This window comes from Haliotis rufescens, unplaced genomic scaffold (genome assembly GCF_023055435.1).
Source record: "Haliotis rufescens isolate VD_foot unplaced genomic scaffold, xgHalRufe1.0.p SCAF_13, whole genome shotgun sequence".
Taxonomy (NCBI): domain Eukaryota; kingdom Metazoa; phylum Mollusca; class Gastropoda; order Lepetellida; family Haliotidae; genus Haliotis; species Haliotis rufescens.
In genome coordinates this window covers 31,458,604-31,477,555 of record NW_025963813.1, presented here as the reverse complement: position 1 = coordinate 31,477,555, position 18,952 = coordinate 31,458,604, and the positions used below count along the sequence as shown (strand labels likewise).

General features: G+C 40.2%; 1 protein-coding gene across 2 annotated transcripts in view; it reads right to left on the bottom strand.

The window, feature by feature from the left end:
* LOC124152861 overlaps positions 1–18,952 on the bottom strand; it is a 171,568-nt gene that overhangs the window by 94,875 nt on the left and 57,741 nt on the right. The gene's annotated exons all lie outside the window — the stretch shown is intronic.

The following is an 18,952-nucleotide window of genomic DNA, read 5'->3' as shown; positions in this document are numbered from 1 at the left end:
GTAATAGCGCACAAAATACCCCTTAAGCGTAAATCACGTACACAAATATTTATTTTAAAATCGAAACTTTTAGTTAATGTACCATAAAACCTCTAGTTGTTTAGTAAATGCGTTGATTCCACAACTTGGTGAGTGAAATCACGAATAACCACTTGATATTGCATTAGAACTCATTAAAGGCTTCGATGGAATATCCCAGTGTTTGCATTCATCTCGAGCCTCCTAGGATGGTTGGACGTTAAACACGTTATGTAGGTTTAGATAATAATCTGGATATTGGCGATAACATTGAGATGATGTTATCTTAAGAGGCAATTACACCTTTTAGTTTTAGGAGAATCTAGGAAAAATTCTGTCATAGATTGAAACAAGTTAGAAATGTATATTTATGAAAGTAGTAACAAAATTGAAATTTATTTTTTAAAGTAATAAGTCATAGGAATGTCCATCATATTAACAACGATTCAGACATAAACGAAAGACACTGGTGTTGGAAAAGGTGAGTGAGTGAGTGAGTGAGTGAGTGAATGAATGAGTGAGGTTTGTTTACGTGAGTGAGTGAGTGAGTGAGTGAGTGAGGTTTGTTTACGTGAATGAGTGAGTGAGAGTGAGTGAGTGAGTGAGTGAGTGAGTGAGTGAGTGAATGAATGAGTGAGGGTTGTTTACGTGAGTGAGTGAGTAAGTGAGTGTGTATTATCATGGCCCCTATAGAGAAGGTGGGTATAAATGCGACATTTATCATGTTCATTTTGTTACGTATTAGCTCACTGTCTCTATTCAATACATATTTGCATAGGTCTCTAAGCAATATTACACGGTTAGAAGATAGAAGTATTTGTTACTACTGAATATTTGGTTATTTTGATGATACAGTTTAGGCAGATAAATGTCTGATAAAATAAACATTTTAACTTAAAATGGTATATATCTTCAATCGCTTTCGTAAACATTAATCGATCCCGAAGATAGAATCAATTGTATTACCCGGTTCGAAGATAGAAGCATTTGTAACTAATTGATATTTGGTTATTTTGAGGATACAGTTTAGGCAGATAAATGTCTGATAAAACATACATTTAAATTAAAATTTAAAATGGTATATATCTTCAATCGCTTTCGTAAACATTAATCGATCCCTTACATCGTCATTCATTAACTGTCAGTATTTACATCTTTTACATAATTTATTTAGTCTTATAGACACGCTACGTTGTTTTTCCTCGGGTAACAGGGTGAGACACTTTACAGCTGCCTGTCAGCCAAGTCACCGAACCTGACCATCCTATCGCAACATCAGTCGGCTCTAAGAAATACAAGCGACAAAACAATTTCCAAAGTTTTAAGAAGTTTTTGCTAAAATAGAATCCACCGTGAGATTCCCACTATATCGTATACGCGTGTTTAAGAATCACAAAAATAGTGATGATACCAGGTATTCACGAAAAGGTGGGCGTATCCTGTCCCACCGATACATCTTGAACACATAAACAAACAATACATCACAAACACACAAACAAACAATACATCACAAACACACAAACAAACAATACATCACAAACACACAAACAATACATCACAAACACACAAACAAACAATACATCACAAACACACAAACAAACAATACATCACAAACACACAAACAAACAATACATCACAAACACACAAACAAACAATACATCACAAACACACAAACAAACAATACATCACAAACACACAAACAAACAATACATCACAAACACACAAACAAAAAATACATCACAAACACATAAACAAACAATACATCACAAACACACAAACAAACAATACATCACAAACACACAAACAAACAATACATCACAAACACATAAACAAACAATACATCACAAACACACAAACAAACAATACATCACAAACACACAAACAAACAATACATCACAAACACACAAACAAACAATACATCACAAACACACAAACAAACAATACATCACAAACACATAAACAAACAATACATCACAAACACACAAACAAACAATACATCACAAACACACAAACAAACAATACATCACAAACACATAAACAAACAATTCATCACAAACACACAAACAAACAATACATCACAAACACACAAACAAACAATACATCACAAACACACAAACAAACAATACATCACAAACACACAAACAAACAATACATCACAAACACACAAACAAACAATACATCACAAACACATAAACAAACAATTCCATCCGGATACCTTAACGGTAACACAAAAATCACCAACTGTCGAGTGAGTGAGTGAGTATGGTTTTACGCCGCTTTTAGCAATATTCCAGCAATATCACGGCAGGGGGACACCAGAAATGGGCTTCACACATTCTACCCATGTCGGGAATCGAACCCGGGTCTTCGGCGTGACGACGGAACGCTTTAACCACTAGGCTACCCGACTCCCCTCACCATCTAACGCTTACTCCAGATCTGAAAGTTCAAGTTTTGCTTCTTTTCTGAGAAATTATTAACGATTTTATTCTTCTGAGTGTGTATTTCTCCCAGCTTAACACCTGTATAATCATATCTTAGCAGTGTTGCAGTTTGTCCAATACTTGTCACACACGCCCCCTTGTTATCTTGTGTACACAGACAAAGGAATTAATAACAACAATCCATTTGTATAATCCAAAGCTTTCAGTTCCCGGAACTCTAACCAATACTCAAAGGAATTTCCTTCTTGTAAAGAGACTGAATTATTGCCCGGAGTTAAACCCACACCACCGGGTGATAATTTAAACAAATATCACGGGAATCAGAGTAGCACTTATGAAGCGATTTTCAGTCTAAACGAAATCTTTCGAGAGTGTATGATATTCTGAGTAATACTTGGTTTCTCAATGAACGATCATGACGCTCAGTCTAGACAGTGAGTGTTGTCTGCATTGATATATCCACCACACAATGTTGTATATCAAGTTATATATTTCCCTTTAACTTGTCAATAACCTCGTCTTCGTATTCCACCTACACTATTACATTAGCAGATAATGTGCACCCAATATAAGTATATCCAAATAATTGTATGAAGTGGAATGAGTGAGTGAGTGGATGAGACGAGTGAGTGAGCGAGTTTGAATCTGTTTTCAACAATACTGCGTCAGCGTAAGTTCACCACTTTCAATACTCACGCACGCGGATTTGCGTTGATCCTGGCATGACTAAGGGACGCAACTCCGCTTACACAAAAAAAAAAATAATAAAGATTGTTTCAGATTGTGTAAAAATAAAATTCCTCATTGTGAATATAGTGAGTGAGTGAGTGAGTGAGTATGGTTTTACGCCGCTTTTAGCAATATTCCAGCAATATCACGGCGGGGGACACCAGAAATGCACTTCACACATTGTACCCATGTCGTGAATCGAACCCGAGTCTTCGGCGTGACAAGCGAACGCTTTAACCACTAGGCTTCCCGACCGCCCCCATTGTGAATATAGCGCAGTGCTAACATATTTCATAAATGTTTGACTTTTCCCATAAGCTTCAGAATATCAGCACTTTTACACAGCAAACGTAATTTGAAGTAACCCTATGGTGTTTAGTTTCAACAAAATCAGTAAATGTGCTACTGTTACCGTGTCACTGGATTGTCTGTTCCATCACTTGATTGTCTGGTCAAGACACGATTGTTTACCGGTCTCCGTCGTGTGGCAGGAGTACTGCTGACTTATTTTTGCCCGAATTGTGTGAGTGGCGGGTTCTGCCTGTAATGCAGGACATGCTTACCCTTATCGCGAACAGGAGGATTCATCACTGGTTTTCAATGATCCATTCATATCATTTTCACCGCTATTTTACTCCTTACACCCAATGATATCTGTTTCGGCATATAATCCAGACTGGTAATTCTCTGGCGTTGACGTTTTATATACAGCGAACTACGGTTATAACGAACTCAAAGGGACTACTAATTTTAGTTCGTTATATCCGTAGTTCGTTAGATAGTCGGGGCCAAAAAAGTAAGTTCGTTATATCCGTCAGTTCGTTATAAGTGTGTTCGTTATAACCGTGGTTTACTGTATATGCATATTGAATCTCAATTAGCTATGAGTGTTTCGTCCCTTAGTCGTGGATGATCCGCTGACCTATGGTGTGAACCCAAGATCCGGCCTAATTTTGACCCCTGGTTTGGCACCACATTCGATTTTGAAACCCGATGTATATTAACTCCCTGCATAGTTTCTAAAGCAGAACTCGTTCTTAAAAAAATCATTTTTTTTTAAAAATGGAAAGAGGATGTCATCACTCGTTCAAAAGGTAAATATTATCAGCGCCATAAACTTAGATATATATTCCAAGTATATGTCTATCTACATGTACCAGTCTGACAATTTATAACATCAAATCATAACTTAACTATTGAAACTGGCAGATTATAGCGAGTGAGTGAGTTGGGTTTAACGCCGTTTTTAACAGTATTCCAGTTATATTACGGCGTGTCAGCTTAATATGGGAGGAAAGCCCGAAGTGATGCAGGTCTCAGACGTTTACCACTTTGGTGAAACCCACGAGCACGGGTATGGTACTGACAAACCTAGAAACATAATCGGGGCGAACCGGGATTCGAACCCACAATCTTAGGTTTCTGGCGTTCTCTGCACAGCGAATCGCGGCGCCTTAGACGACTGGGCCACCCGTGCCCCCCAGATAACAGCTATAACAAGGGGAAACATATTATGTAAATAGTGCAGTTCACATGTAGTTGGAGAAGCGTTTCATCATCGTTGCCGACGTGAAACTCTCCTCCAACATCGACTTTTACACATCACAATCAAATAACATTCCTTGTCACATTCATCCACATTTTTTAACTTATCTTCAACAACAAAAATGAAGCATTTGAAACTCATATCACGATTTATTGTACATGTATTTGATCAAAATACCCGTTCATCAAAACGCTAATGTACATGTCTATGTATATTCTTTTAATGTATAGTTTGGACTATAGTGCCCTTGTACCAGTTAGCGGTGTTGAGAAAAATAATGAAAATGAATCTGATTCTTGCCCAAACTCCACTGTTAAGCTGACACGCGCTGGTATAGATGATCAAGAACTATTAAATATGTTCTACCATCTGTTTGTTTGTTTGTTGTTTAACGCCGCACTCAGCAATATTCCAGCTATATGACGGCGGTCTGTAAAATAATCGAGTCTGGACCAGACAACCCAGTGATTGACATCATGAGCATCGATCCACGCAATTGGGATCGATGACATGTATCAACCAAGTCAGCGAGCCTGACCACCCGATCCCGTTAGTCGCCTTTTACGACAAGCATATATAGTCGCCTTTTACGGCAAGTATGGGTTGCTGAAAACCTATTCTACCCCGGAATCTTCACGGGTCCATCTCTCAGTCGTAGTAGATGACTATACAACAGCTCAACCCCAGTTAATATGAAAAAAACTAACATGTATGTATATATCTGTATGTGTCCAGCGGCACACTAGTATATACTGTACATTCCCCTGACGCATCTGTCACATGTAAACTGAATCATCAATTGATTATTAAACATTTCAACGTATTTGCATTAAATTAGAGACTAGCGAAGGGTAAACTGGTCGATTTGTTTCAGTTAACTGATCAATATGCAGGATCCTTTTGATTAATATTCATCGCATTCGCTTTGTTTGTTTTATTAGTTCCAGTCAATGTATCCACAAGACAAGGTTCTGAGCATTGGGATGTATATGTATGCCTATATGTATGCTATTACGAATAACGTCCACAATATGTGTTGTTGCAAATCAGAATCCATCATTGCATTGCATTCAGATTTATTTATATTATTAACAGCCGTGCACTATAATGTACAGACTAAAATAACATAAATGCAGCAAAGAGGGTTTGGGTGATCCTGGCACGGTCAGGCTGGTTAGGCTCATCATCAGCTCAGGGCCCTTGCCCCCTCTACAAGCAGCCCAGACAGCGAATGGGACTTCTACCAGGAAGCGCTGCCTTGTAAAACCCACTCAGAACTTTTCGGAGAATGTGAAGACTCCCCAACACTGCAGCCTTCTGCATTACCCAGATTGTCAGAAGGGCTGTATTCCTGGTAGTAAACCCGGATACTCTCCCAATGTCAGTCAACAGACTGGGAGGTACCAAACCTAAGGTACCGAGAACAATGGCACAACTTGGTACAATTGCTTGGCTTGCGAGGTCTGCGTATTTGCCATGTTTTTACTCAATCTTGTCAATCAAAAGGGGCAGGAAATTCAATGATATAAATGATTTCATTGTTATTATCAAAAAGGACAATATCAGGTTTGTTGGCCTGGATACGTCTGAGGCTAGAAGTGGGTCTATTCCAAAGAATTTTGTATTGATCATTTCCATGACGCCCTCTACATATCCCGGGTCGTACCATGGATGGACCTCTGTGTCAAAACCACAAGCATGGCGAAGACGGTACACCGTCATGTCGCTTAAGATACTGTGTTTGTGCCAAAGCTGGGCATCCACTGACAATGTGTTGGACAGTCTTATTGAATTCATTACATAATCTACATTTCATCTTTACATTTTGATGCAAAAAATATTATTATTAACCATGCATGTTTAGTTAGTTCAAAAAGATCATTATCATCCAATGTACATACATACATACATTTAAAATGTAGTGAGTGAGTGAATGAATGAGTATGGTTTTACGACGCGTATAGCAATATTCCAGAAAATTCACGGCTGCGGACACCAGACATGGGGGTTCACACATTGTACAGGTGTAGGGAGTCGAACCCGGGTTTGCGGCGTGACGAGAGAATGCTGTAGGTACTAGGCTACCCAACAGCCCCTTTTTTGTTTATTTTTTAAATATATATATGAGAGAAAGAGAGAGAGAGAGAGAGAGAGAGAGAGAGAGAGAGAGAGAGAGAGAGAGAGAGAGAGAGAGAGAGAGAGAGAGAGAGAGACGATACGGTCATATAATCATATAGAGAATGTTTGGTTATTTATAATAAACGGGGTCTGGATAAGGAAGAAATAATGCAGCATACAATATGTTAATTCATGTTACTAATGGATTACTGATACATATGACACTCAGAAAAGTGTAAATGACTTTGTCCATACACATTATAATCCATCAGTAACATCAATTCAGAATTCCGTGTTTCGTCTCGTGATATCACGCAATAAAAACGGCATTTGTTACAGTAATCTTGTTTTACAATATTTGTCTCATGTATATCCTATTTACCTAATCAGGGAACAATAACATCGAGTTAGGGCCAGACATGTATTTGCATACTAAGCACCGCAAGTAACCTTGCTCTAAAAGGTACACTTAGATTATAGGCGCCACGACAGCGCCAAGGTACTAATGCTTTTACTTGTCAGTTAGGCTTGCATTTCCTTGACATCAATGGAGACTAAACCCCTAAGGGAAACGCTGACATACTAGTTAGGTGAAGTCAGGTTGTCAGCCAAACTCTACAGTCATCACTGGAACTTCATTTAGATCCCCAGCTGTTTGGACAAGACTTGGTCAGAGTCACGGCATTATCAAGGTTGTGAATACAGTAAACTACGGTTATAACGAACTCAAAGGGACCACTAATTTTAGTTCGTTATAACCGTAGTTCGTTATAAGCATATATACAGCATAACTACAGCAAATAGTCGGGACAAAAAAGTAAGTTCGTTATATCCGTCAGTTCGTTATAAGCGTGTTCGTTATAAACGTAGTTTACTGTACATTCAAAACAAAACACGACTTTCGTACTAACGTTAATACTTCTGTGGTAATACTTTTATAAGGAGGTCATCATATGACATATGAAATATTCATAAGTTCCTTTACATACTGACGCTAACTCAGACAGACGAGTATTTTTCATTTGGATGTTTAACATATCACACAAGACCCGTGAAGATTCCGGGGTAGAATAGGTCTTCAGCAACCCATACTTGCCGTAAAAGGCGACTGTGCTTGTCGTAAAAGGCGACTAACGGGATCGGGTGGTCTGGCTCGCTGACTTGGTTGATGCGTGTCATCGATCCCAATTGTGTGGATCGATGTTCATGATGTAAATCACTGGATTGTCTGGTCCAGACTCGATTATTTACAGACCGCCGTCATATAGCTGGAATATTGCTGAGTGCGGCGTTAAACAACACACCAAAACCAAAAAAACATATCACACCGTGTTCCCGAGGTCTTTTTCCCCACATGCGAAGCCCGTTCATTGTGTCCATGTCTCTAGACTTCAAAGAGCATTACTTGCTCAACAGATATTTAATCAGGGTTGCATTCAAGGCCTCAGTAAAGCTTTCATACACTTTTGTGGGAGAGTTGTGATGACAATTTAAAATTTGATAGTTGACTTGCCTCTGCATGTGTTTGTGACGGTGCCACTTGTAGGCAGGCTACGCTTATCTTTTCGCTGTCATCTGGTATCATCACTATTTGATAGTGATTCATAAATACATGCTTATGACATCATCGAAATGTGGTTGTGGATATGGTTTTGCAGCTTTAATTATCTATATAATGCACACATTGCTAATCTACCTACAAAGTTAGCTGGGTTAAATTTCCACTGTAACATGCACTGTATATACCATTGTAAAGACAAGAGTAGACTGTCAATCTATTCCCATACGACAGCCTCAAGGTTTGTCTGCAAGACCAACACGTCAACACGTTTCAAACCACCCAAAGGATTCGATCACTCCCGTCCCTAATACAACGGCCCTTGAAAGACCAAAGGTTTTGACTGCCGTCCATATTTTACGTGATTCGTTTCGACACGTGTGACTTCGCTTTGATTGAAGGTTCTGATGGCTGATGGCGAAGAGCAGACGGGTCCTGTCTCAACTCATCACGACAATCAGATTTGGCCATCACACGGCGAGCGATGCTTCTAGTCCCTATGGCAATGACACCGAGATGTATTTCTCGAATTATCCCTTCTGGCTGGAGTGACTGGGTGGGCCTAGAATCTTGATACCAGCTGATCATACGATATGATGGTCACAAGAGGAATAAGAGCAGATATTTGGCCATTTTTGCTTGTGAAATTGAGTCTGGGGTTCATTTTGTCGAAGCTCTGACTCAACTCGTAAACGTGTACAGTAAAAAATGACGGGTAATCTTGTTACTTCTACCTTAACGACATATCTTTACTAAACGCAGGAACAGCACTCGAGCGTTTGCCAATAAATCTTTTCGAAGCCGTTCATTTTAAAATGGGGATTGATTTTTGTCCAGCGATGCCACAAGGTAAACTTGTAATGCAAGGCGGCTTGGAAGTATTTCAGACAACGGCGCTTCATCGATTCATCTAAACGCAGTCGAGTCCCGATTAAAATTCACTTTCTGAACAAAGGTGTCAGCGTAATGTCGAATATGTATATTCGACTGTTCCTAGATAATGTTGATGTGCATATTCAAACGCTTGTATTTACATCAAAGACCCAGTTAGGCTGCCTGTGTTCCCTCTCATTTCTTCATTGATGTGAATTGCTTGTCTTAAGAGACGACTAACGGGATCGGTTGGGCATTTCAGGTGACGTGGTTGATGCATGGCATCGTATCCCAATAGCATAGATCGATGCTCATAGGGTCCATCACTGGATTGTGTGGTCCAGTCTCGATTTTTTACAGACCGCCGTCATATAGCTGGAATATTGCGGCATTAACAAAACAAACAAACGAAACAAACAAATACGACTGCTTGAATGATCGAGACTTGCCGGAAAAGAATGTGGTTGACCCCATTCGTGACCAACTCGTATTATTCCGAGACAAGCCGAATAGCGACTCGTGTCCCTCTCATGGCCATTTTTGCCACTAGGTTCCGTCTTAGCGCTAACGGGCATACCTAAAACAATTGTCAACTCCAATATAATGGTTCACATATATTTCCCCATATTTTATATTTATTTCAGATGCAATTTAAAGGACATCGGGACGTGCGGCATTATACAGTATGATTGAACACATTTCACCGTGTCTTGGGTACAGATGCAAGACAATGTAAAATCAAAAATGTTTTCTGAGGGATTCTTTGACAAAGAACATGAAATCATACGCGCATTCCGATTGGTTTGTCGTATTTTCGCACATAACATTCACCGAGAGGGGGACGAGTCTTCTTGCAGGTTACGGAAAGGGGCGAGTTGTGACGAATGTGGTTGACCCGAGGAGAGACCCACGTCGCCAGTGTTCGATGACACACAGTCAGCCAAGTCACAGATCTAGAGAAACACGACCCTTCTTATCACAAGCATTATGGTGCTAGGGACTTTTTCCAACATGCTGTAGTCCCTATGGGTTGCTGGCAACATTGGATGAAACAGGATATATTGCTATTCAGGGAGTCAACTGGATTGGCGGCATATATTTGATGGATGTTAACATGATGTGGGTTAACAGATGAATGCCAGAGATGTTTATTAGGTCCTTATCGGCTTATTAAAAAGAAGGTGAAAGCAAAGATTAATCAATTGCAAGGTGACCACGATGTCGTATCAGTGTCAATTATCCTCCCAACCATTGCCAGGCATATTCATTATCGGGTTTGCATCTAAAAGCTCGATAAGCTATATCGACAACACATTGCACATTTCTGTATGAACGGAAACGCTTAGTGAGGCATTGGCGAACCTTTATTTTTGTCAATGTTACTGTTACGTTGTATTGGTTTTTGGATTGTTGTGTGCTATTATTACAGGCAAGTATTCTCGATACAGTCGCTGAAGACAGAATAACCTTACAAAACAACCACGTTTCCATGAAACATCTGAATAACATCATGTTAATTATGTGCAAACAAGCATGAAATATAGTTTAGCTATATGTAGATATAACGCAGGCACCTGTGTAATTATAATCAATTATATTCACGTTCCTAGATCAATTTTGTATGAAAGCTGACATGTGTATTCAGAAAATATTTAACAGTTCTGCGCCGCAGAAATATCATAAAACGATCCACAAAACATAAAGCCACATTCACGGTTGATCAAAAGAATTAATGAAAGATAAATGAACTATTATTTAGGAATATTTAGTTACCGTGCAGAGAGGGTAATACAATAAGATAATGTATTACGTAACATACATTTAGCTAAAAAAAAGTCAAAAGTTCGTACCGAAGCAAGCTTCTAAATTCCCTTTATAAAAATGAACCACAGATGAGAGTGTTGAACATGACACAGGTGAGTGAGTTGGGGTTAAGGCCACTTTAACAGTACTTTAGTAATATAACGGCGTATCAGACTGATGTGTGAGGGAAGCCCGAAGTAATGCAGGTCTCAGACGTTTACCCCGTTGGTCAAACTGACAGTCTATAAGAACCATTAACGAAGATGTTTATGTTGGAACAAATTATACATTTCCTCACATAATGATAGAACAAATATACCCTGGGTGTTTTATTTATCTTTTTTTTGTCTGTGTATCCTATGATCCATTCCCCGGATCCCTCCACACACACACACACACACACACACACACACACACACACACACACACACACACACACCACACACATCCACATACACATACATACACACATACACATACACCACACACAGACACACATACACACACACACAGCGAGAGACACACACACACACATACACACACACACTTACACACACACACACACACACACACACACACACACAGAGACACACACACACACACACACACACACACACACACACACACACACACACACACACACATCCCCACCTCCTTCCATTAATACACCCAAGAACATTAATCCACTAATTTGAAATTATGTGATAACTATTGAAGTGTGAAATTTTAAAATATATACTCTAATAATGCAGTTCCCGAGGTACTGTTTGTTTCTTCCTGAATTGTTGAAGCTTAATATTCTGTAACAGTGTTTCAGCCATTGGGGAAATCTGTAGCCTTTCCGTCGCGTGTAAGTACTAATGAAATTGCCATTCAACGCCGCTGACAACCCCAAGAGCACAATGCTAAATTACGGTCTCAAAGTTTAAGCGCCTTTGCTTAATTGAAAGTTTGTATTTTGTCATAATCAGGACATTGATGTGACCCTGTAGTATGTGAGGGAAAAGGGCATTATTTTTTACCAATTCAGTTTCCGACAATGAAATTGTAAATAGCTTAAATTCTTTTTCCAATGATAAGCCAAATGCATTTTGCTGTTACTTAATTGGTCTTTTTTTCAGTAATCCTTGGTCGAAGAATCCCTGTGACACTATTTTCAACCGAGTGCATGTCTATGGATTGTAACCGCTCTTCAAAGCGCCTTACATTTCTTAAAAGGACATGAGTTTTAAGCATGGAAACAATGTGGTTATCATGGTTTAAAAGAACACGAATATACCAAATTGTATGTGGTTTTTATCAGATCAGTAGGTCAGTAGAAGAGTTCATGAATCCACCTATATTATAAAAGAAAGGAACGAACGATAGTATCTTGTTTAAGTGAGTGAAGGGGTTTGGTTTTACGCCCCCTTTAGAAAAGAAACGATGGTGGAAAGGGTGGGAGGCGTGAAACACAAAAAGTCAACTTCACACATTGTTCCTTTGAGGGGAATCGAACACGGGCGACACGAACGAACGCATACAGTTCAAGGCTACCCTACCAGGGTAAGAGGCGCAAATCTGGGTGGATTTGAGCGTAGGCTGAGATCACTAAACCTAGCCTCAGATCGCTCCCCCTAAACTCAGAGCACTCCACACTCTTTGGCTCAAATAACTCCCCTTAAAGTGTAACCCTTATTGATTGTATTAACTGTTGCTTTTACAATTTCATTAAAGGGGGCACGGGTGGCCTAGTCGTCCAAGGCGCCGCGATTCGCTGGGCACGCCAGAAACCTATGATTGTGGGTTCGAATCCCGGTTCACCCCGATTATGTTTCTAGGTTTGTCAGCACGATACCAGTGCTCCTGGGGTTCACCGAAGTGGTAAACGTCGGAGACCTGCATCACTTCGGGCTTTCCTCCCACATTAAGCTGACACGCCGCGATATAACTGGAATACTGTTAAAAGAGGCGTTAAACCAAACTCACTCACTCACTCACTCATTCACTCATTAGAGCTGTGTGTCTTCAAACGCATTTTGCTATACTATATAAGAATTACTTTCGCTTTCTATGACATGTACATCCTGAGCCGCCCTGTTCTGTACATGTAGACAGGATGTCGGATGATCAGCATCACCACATGATATATAACGGCCACATTATGTGAAGAAGTGAATAAGCTACAAGATCGAAATATTCACGATAACTTCCGAGCAATCAGGTTTCCTTTTACGATTGACATCAATTTTCATAACTGATATCATATTTCTCTTTGCAGCTTCATCTCGGTAAGAACAGTAAAATATATCGTTCAAAATGCATAAAATACGAGAACAAAGGTAAACTTATCATTAACTATCTATTGCTTGCTTGGGGCATGAAACGCCTAATTGCACAATTGTCTACCATATCGAAAAATGCTGTTTAACCGTGATGATACCAAATCAAAGGAAACCAAGTGAAATGATTGGCATCTCCATAAAAATGAGCAAAAACCATATAAACATTAATAATGTAATGCGTCAATTCGATCGTTAATAAAAAAACGCTGGAGGGCTTTTATAAAGTTTAAGTGTCTTGATGCAAAAGTATTATTTTGTTATATAAAATATCCATTTTTCTTGCGTTTTGGACCGCCTCCGTGGTCTAGTGGTAGAGCTTCCGCCCGGAGAGCGGAAGGTCTAGGGTTCGATCCCATGTCGCGTCATACCAAAAGACGTTAAAAGATGGTACTTGTTGTTACCCTGTCTGGCGCTCGGCATTAAGGGGATAAAACAAGGACTGGTCGGTTCAGAGTTAGTGTACTGTATCTGAGTGGGGTATTCATGTTAAACTGCGGCATGGTACGTCAGTGGGCTAGCACTTTAAATCGGCATCAGTCCGGACAAGTACAAGCATCCACACACACACTCACGAGCATGCACGTCGCTATATAAGTGCAATTATCTTGGACGCGACGTTAAACCCCATTTCACCTCACCTCCTTGCGTTTTGATCACGTGGTTATAATCCGGGTCAGAATCGACGGTCAGGTGACTGCAAGCGGTTATATTTAGTTACCTTTGTCAATAGCGCTTTAAATAGTACATCTGCACGTTTTTTATCTTTGAGTTCGTGCTGGTAATGTTCATATAACAATAGTCACCTGACTGCCGAAGTTTACTGCAAGCAAAATGGATATTTCTTGAAAAAGCGAACTTTACAAAATTTGTCATTATCGTAAGTAATATTCATATCCTCGGAATGGCTTGTTTTCGCTACATATGCAGCAAACGTCGTTCATTAATCATCGCGATATTTCGTGATTCCATTTCAAGTGGCGGGGACTACAGTGCCTTTCACGTTATCGGATTAAATTTCAAAGGATATTTTCTTGTATCGTATGTGTGATGTGGTTACATGACAAAAATCGCGTACCGAAAAAAGTACAATATTCGCAGTAAGGATCGAAATCAGAAGATATGGTGACCTATGGCCTTTTCAAGTGAAGTCGAGAAGCACGCAAACCACGAACTCCACACAGTACCGTTATTCACAGCCGGTTAAAAACGGTGCGTGATATTTGCTGCACGTCGTCCACGACCTGCCTGCTCCAACATGCACAGTTTGTAAAAAGGCATAATTGTTCAGTTGGCTGGAGATCAATTTACTGGACACCGAGATGTCTTCACGGGGTGCTTCATCCACTTGTAATACATCTGTCAGACAGGGCAGATAGCCTGACTCACGTCTCAGCCTCAGCCTCCGCTGATGACAATAGTTGGATCAACATCAATAGCATCTTTTTTTATGAACTCACAGCACGCTATTAAATTCATTGTCTGTAGAAGAGCTTTTTAAGGAGTCTGGAAAAATTGAGAGGTTAAAGTTTGAAATATGATACGTTACCTACAGTGTTTGGCTCCGTGTTTTCAAAGTTCGAAAGGAATCCCTCAGTAAACAGATTACTTTCTTTAGTTTATTTGTTAACTTTGGGTTTTAAAAGTTTCATCTTACCTACCGTGATCACAGTATTAAATCTTAAGGAGACCCGTGAAGATCCGGGGTAGAATAGGTCTTCATGATCAGCAAGCCATGCTTGTCGTAAAAGGTGACTATGCTTGTCGTGAGAGGCGACTTACGGGATCGGATGGTCAGTCTTGCTGACTTGTTTGATGCATGTCACCGATCCCAATTGCGTGGATCGATGCTCATGATATCAATCACTGGATTGTCTGGTCCAAACGCGATTATGTACAGACCGCCGTCATATAGCTTGAATATTGCTGAGTGCGACGTTATAACTTAAACAACAAACAAACATGTTAAGAATTAATTGAGGTAAAGAAATTACAACCGTTTATCCGCGGTTCGAACCCCAAATTCTCCCTCGTTATGATTTATTGTTTTTAGCACCGTGTTCATGAGAGTGGATTTAATCAAAGTGGTAACCGCCTACGATCTCCCTTTTCTCCGTTGTCCTTCTATATCTAAAATGTGTAAACATGTACAAAAACAAAAATCAATATGCTGTCTGTATTACTAATCCGACAGCAGTGTACAAACGTATACACCTTTAAACAGATTTTGCAACTGTTTCTTAGCAATGGTTATTTAAATATCCTTCCAATTGCTTCATTGCATCCTATGATATGACCCCGCACGAAACAGACAGTGTTCGTGTACCAATATCCAGCAGTTATCTTGGACAGTGAGTGAACGAGGGAGCAGGGTTTAACACCCCCCTAAACATTTGTTCCAGTCATATCACGGCGTGTCGGGTTAATGAGGGAGAAAAGCCCGAAGTGATGCAGGTCTTTGACGTTGACCACTAATGTCTTTGGTTTCCAACCCACGTGCATGGTATGGTTCTGACAAACCTAGAAACATCATCGCGTCGAACCGGGATTCGAAATCACAAAAATCTGTGTCTGGCGTGCCCAATGGACGTAACTCTCCGCAGCGAATTCCAGCGCCTTATGCAGCTAGGTCTTTGGGCAAGCCAGAAACCTATGATTGTGGGTTCGAATCCTGGTTCGCCCCGATTATGTGTCTAGGTTTGTCAGCACCATACCCGTGCTCTTGGGTTTCGCCGAAGTGGTAAACGTCTAAGACCTACATCACTTCGGGCTTTCCTCCCACATTAAGCTGACACGCCGTGATATAACTGGAATACTGTTAAAAGCGGCGTTAAACCCAATCTTACTCACTCCAAAAGAATATTATATACAAGTTAGTGACATAAAATATGCACGGGCAAGTGCTAAACTTTCCTGACTTATTCAGATATGCAAAAAAAAGTGCCATACGACTTGGAAATGCGGTCTCTGATTCATCTTGCAAAAGAACATAAGGATTGCTGTCATGACATTATATTTGGGGAGGACAGAAATAATATAAGGATTAGTTGACATAAAACAGATAATGACATAAGGATAACAGCACAGCATACAGACGCTGAATCCAAGATTGATGGAGAGCAGGGATTATCTTCAACGACTAGCGGAAACCTACACTAGGTACGCCTAATGTCCTTCATCTTTACAGTAATCCATCCTTTTACGACAATATCGATTTTATAAAGGGAGATTACTCGTTCATGTCAGGGAAGATCCGGTTTCCGTCAAGCACGCCACCTGCTTCTTGTGGTTGCTTCCGCTTTGTCCCGGAAAAGATTTGAAAAGTGTGTTTTAGATGGAGATCCAGGCAGGGGATAAACAGACTCTTTGCAAAAAAAGATTTCACAATGTATTATAGATAATGACTATAAATCCTTTTACAGCTACTGAAATAGTTGTTGTAAACACTGCTCGATGCTGAACACAAGTTAATGCATCGTGGCTAAAACGTTCTGTCATTTTATAATCCTTTAAACAGGGAGAATCATGTGCTTATATCAAATATAAATAATTTTTTTTATCAAAACGTCAACGGCAGGGAACAATCAGTCTTGATCATCCACCGACATCCACATTCCAGGGGCGCAAAAGGCATGGTGAAAATTACATGGATTGATCACTTTCGAAACGTGCATGTCTCTGGCATGAGATTTAAATGCGGAAGCATTCACTGAAGATGGTTACAATATTGGCACCGATAGGTTTATCAAGATTACGAATTAAACCGTCATACTTAACGTGTGGTGTTGAATGAGTGTGTGAGTGAGTGAGTGAATTGAGTTTAACGCCACTTATAACAGTATTCCAGTTATATCGCGGCGTGTCATGTGGGAGGAAAGCCCGAAGTGATGCAGGTCTCAGACGTTTACCTCTTCAGTGAAACCCACGAGCACGGGTATCGTGCTGACAAACCTAGAAACATAATCGGGGCGAACCGGGATTCGAACCCACAATCATAGGTTTCTGGTGTACCCAAGGGACGCAACTCTGCCCAGCGAATCGCGGCGCCTTGGACGACTGTGCCTTCCGTGACCCCTAATGTTGAGTGATATATCAAAATCAGTAAAACATGTACACTGGATGTGGAATATGAAAACTTTGCATAAATATATTCCACATCAAGGTTTACAGTATTGGTCGAATGAAGCTCGCCAACTGTGCAATCAGACAATACTATTGGACGTTTTACCAAAAGGTGTGAAATATGAATTCAAATGTTATTCACTGTGTTAACGCTGTGGTATATCTACACTCATGGGAGGTAAAGATTTGGCATGAGAATGTGAGTCATGGAATTAGACATGTTTGCGACTAATAAAGTGTGTTGTATCACGATGTGTCAACTTAATAGGGGAGAGACCCGTGAAGATCCGGGGTAGAATAGGTCTTCATCAACCCATGCTTGCCGTAAAAGGTGACTATGCTTGTCGTAAAAGGCGACTAACGGGATCGGGTGGTCAGGCTCGCTGACTTGGTTGATGTATGTCATTGATCCCAATTGCGTGGATCGATGTTCATGATATTAATCACTGGATTGTTTGGTCGAGACTCGATTATTTTACAGACCGCCGTCATATAGCTGGAATATTGCTGAGTGCGGCGTTAAACAACAAACCAACCAACAACAACCAACTAATACAGAAGACACAACACAAACCAAGAATTGTCACAAATATCATTAATTTATCGGATCGTTGATACACTTTGTTTAAAAAGACACTTGGACATTCATTCAGGGAGTGAGTGAGTTGGGTTTAATATCGCTATGAACTGTATTCCAGTTATATCACGGCGGATCAGGGGCGGTCGGGTAGCCTAGTGGTTAAAGCGTTCGCTCGTCACGCCAGAGACCCGGGTTCGATTCCCGACATGGGTACAATGTGTGAAGCCCATTTCTGGTGTCCCCCGCCGTGATATTGCTGGAATATTGCTAAAAGCGGCGTAAAACCATACTCACTCACTCACTCACGGCGGATCATGTAGGAGGAAGGCCCGCGGTGATTCGGGTCTCAGACGTTTACTATTAAACTATTTATGTAAGACAATAACCAGAACCAATTAACTTCACCCTGTAGCAACTGTTCCTGAAAGCATATGTCATCAATACTGCAATCCAAAGATAAATCTACATTGTGGGAAGGTTAATGTGGTCACCTAACCATCAAATAGTTAATGCAATAGGTTCATTAATTTTGCAATAGTATCCAAATATTGTTTGTAACACTCGCTGTCCCCAATAATAAGCCACAGTTTATAAGATATCCGATGCTATCAGCTCAGTTGTCAACTCCATAACCAATATGGTGGTATGGCCTGGAGGCTCCGTGGCCATGATATTCAATGATTCAAAGGACATTACCAATACAACAAGTAACAGGAGCCACACGAGGTCTAATAACCTCACAATAGCGCCATCGAGATTGTTTCAAGAGAATACTAATGTCCTTTAATCATCAACGAAGCGACATTTATCCCCTCATTTTAAAATAACTCTCGTTTGAAG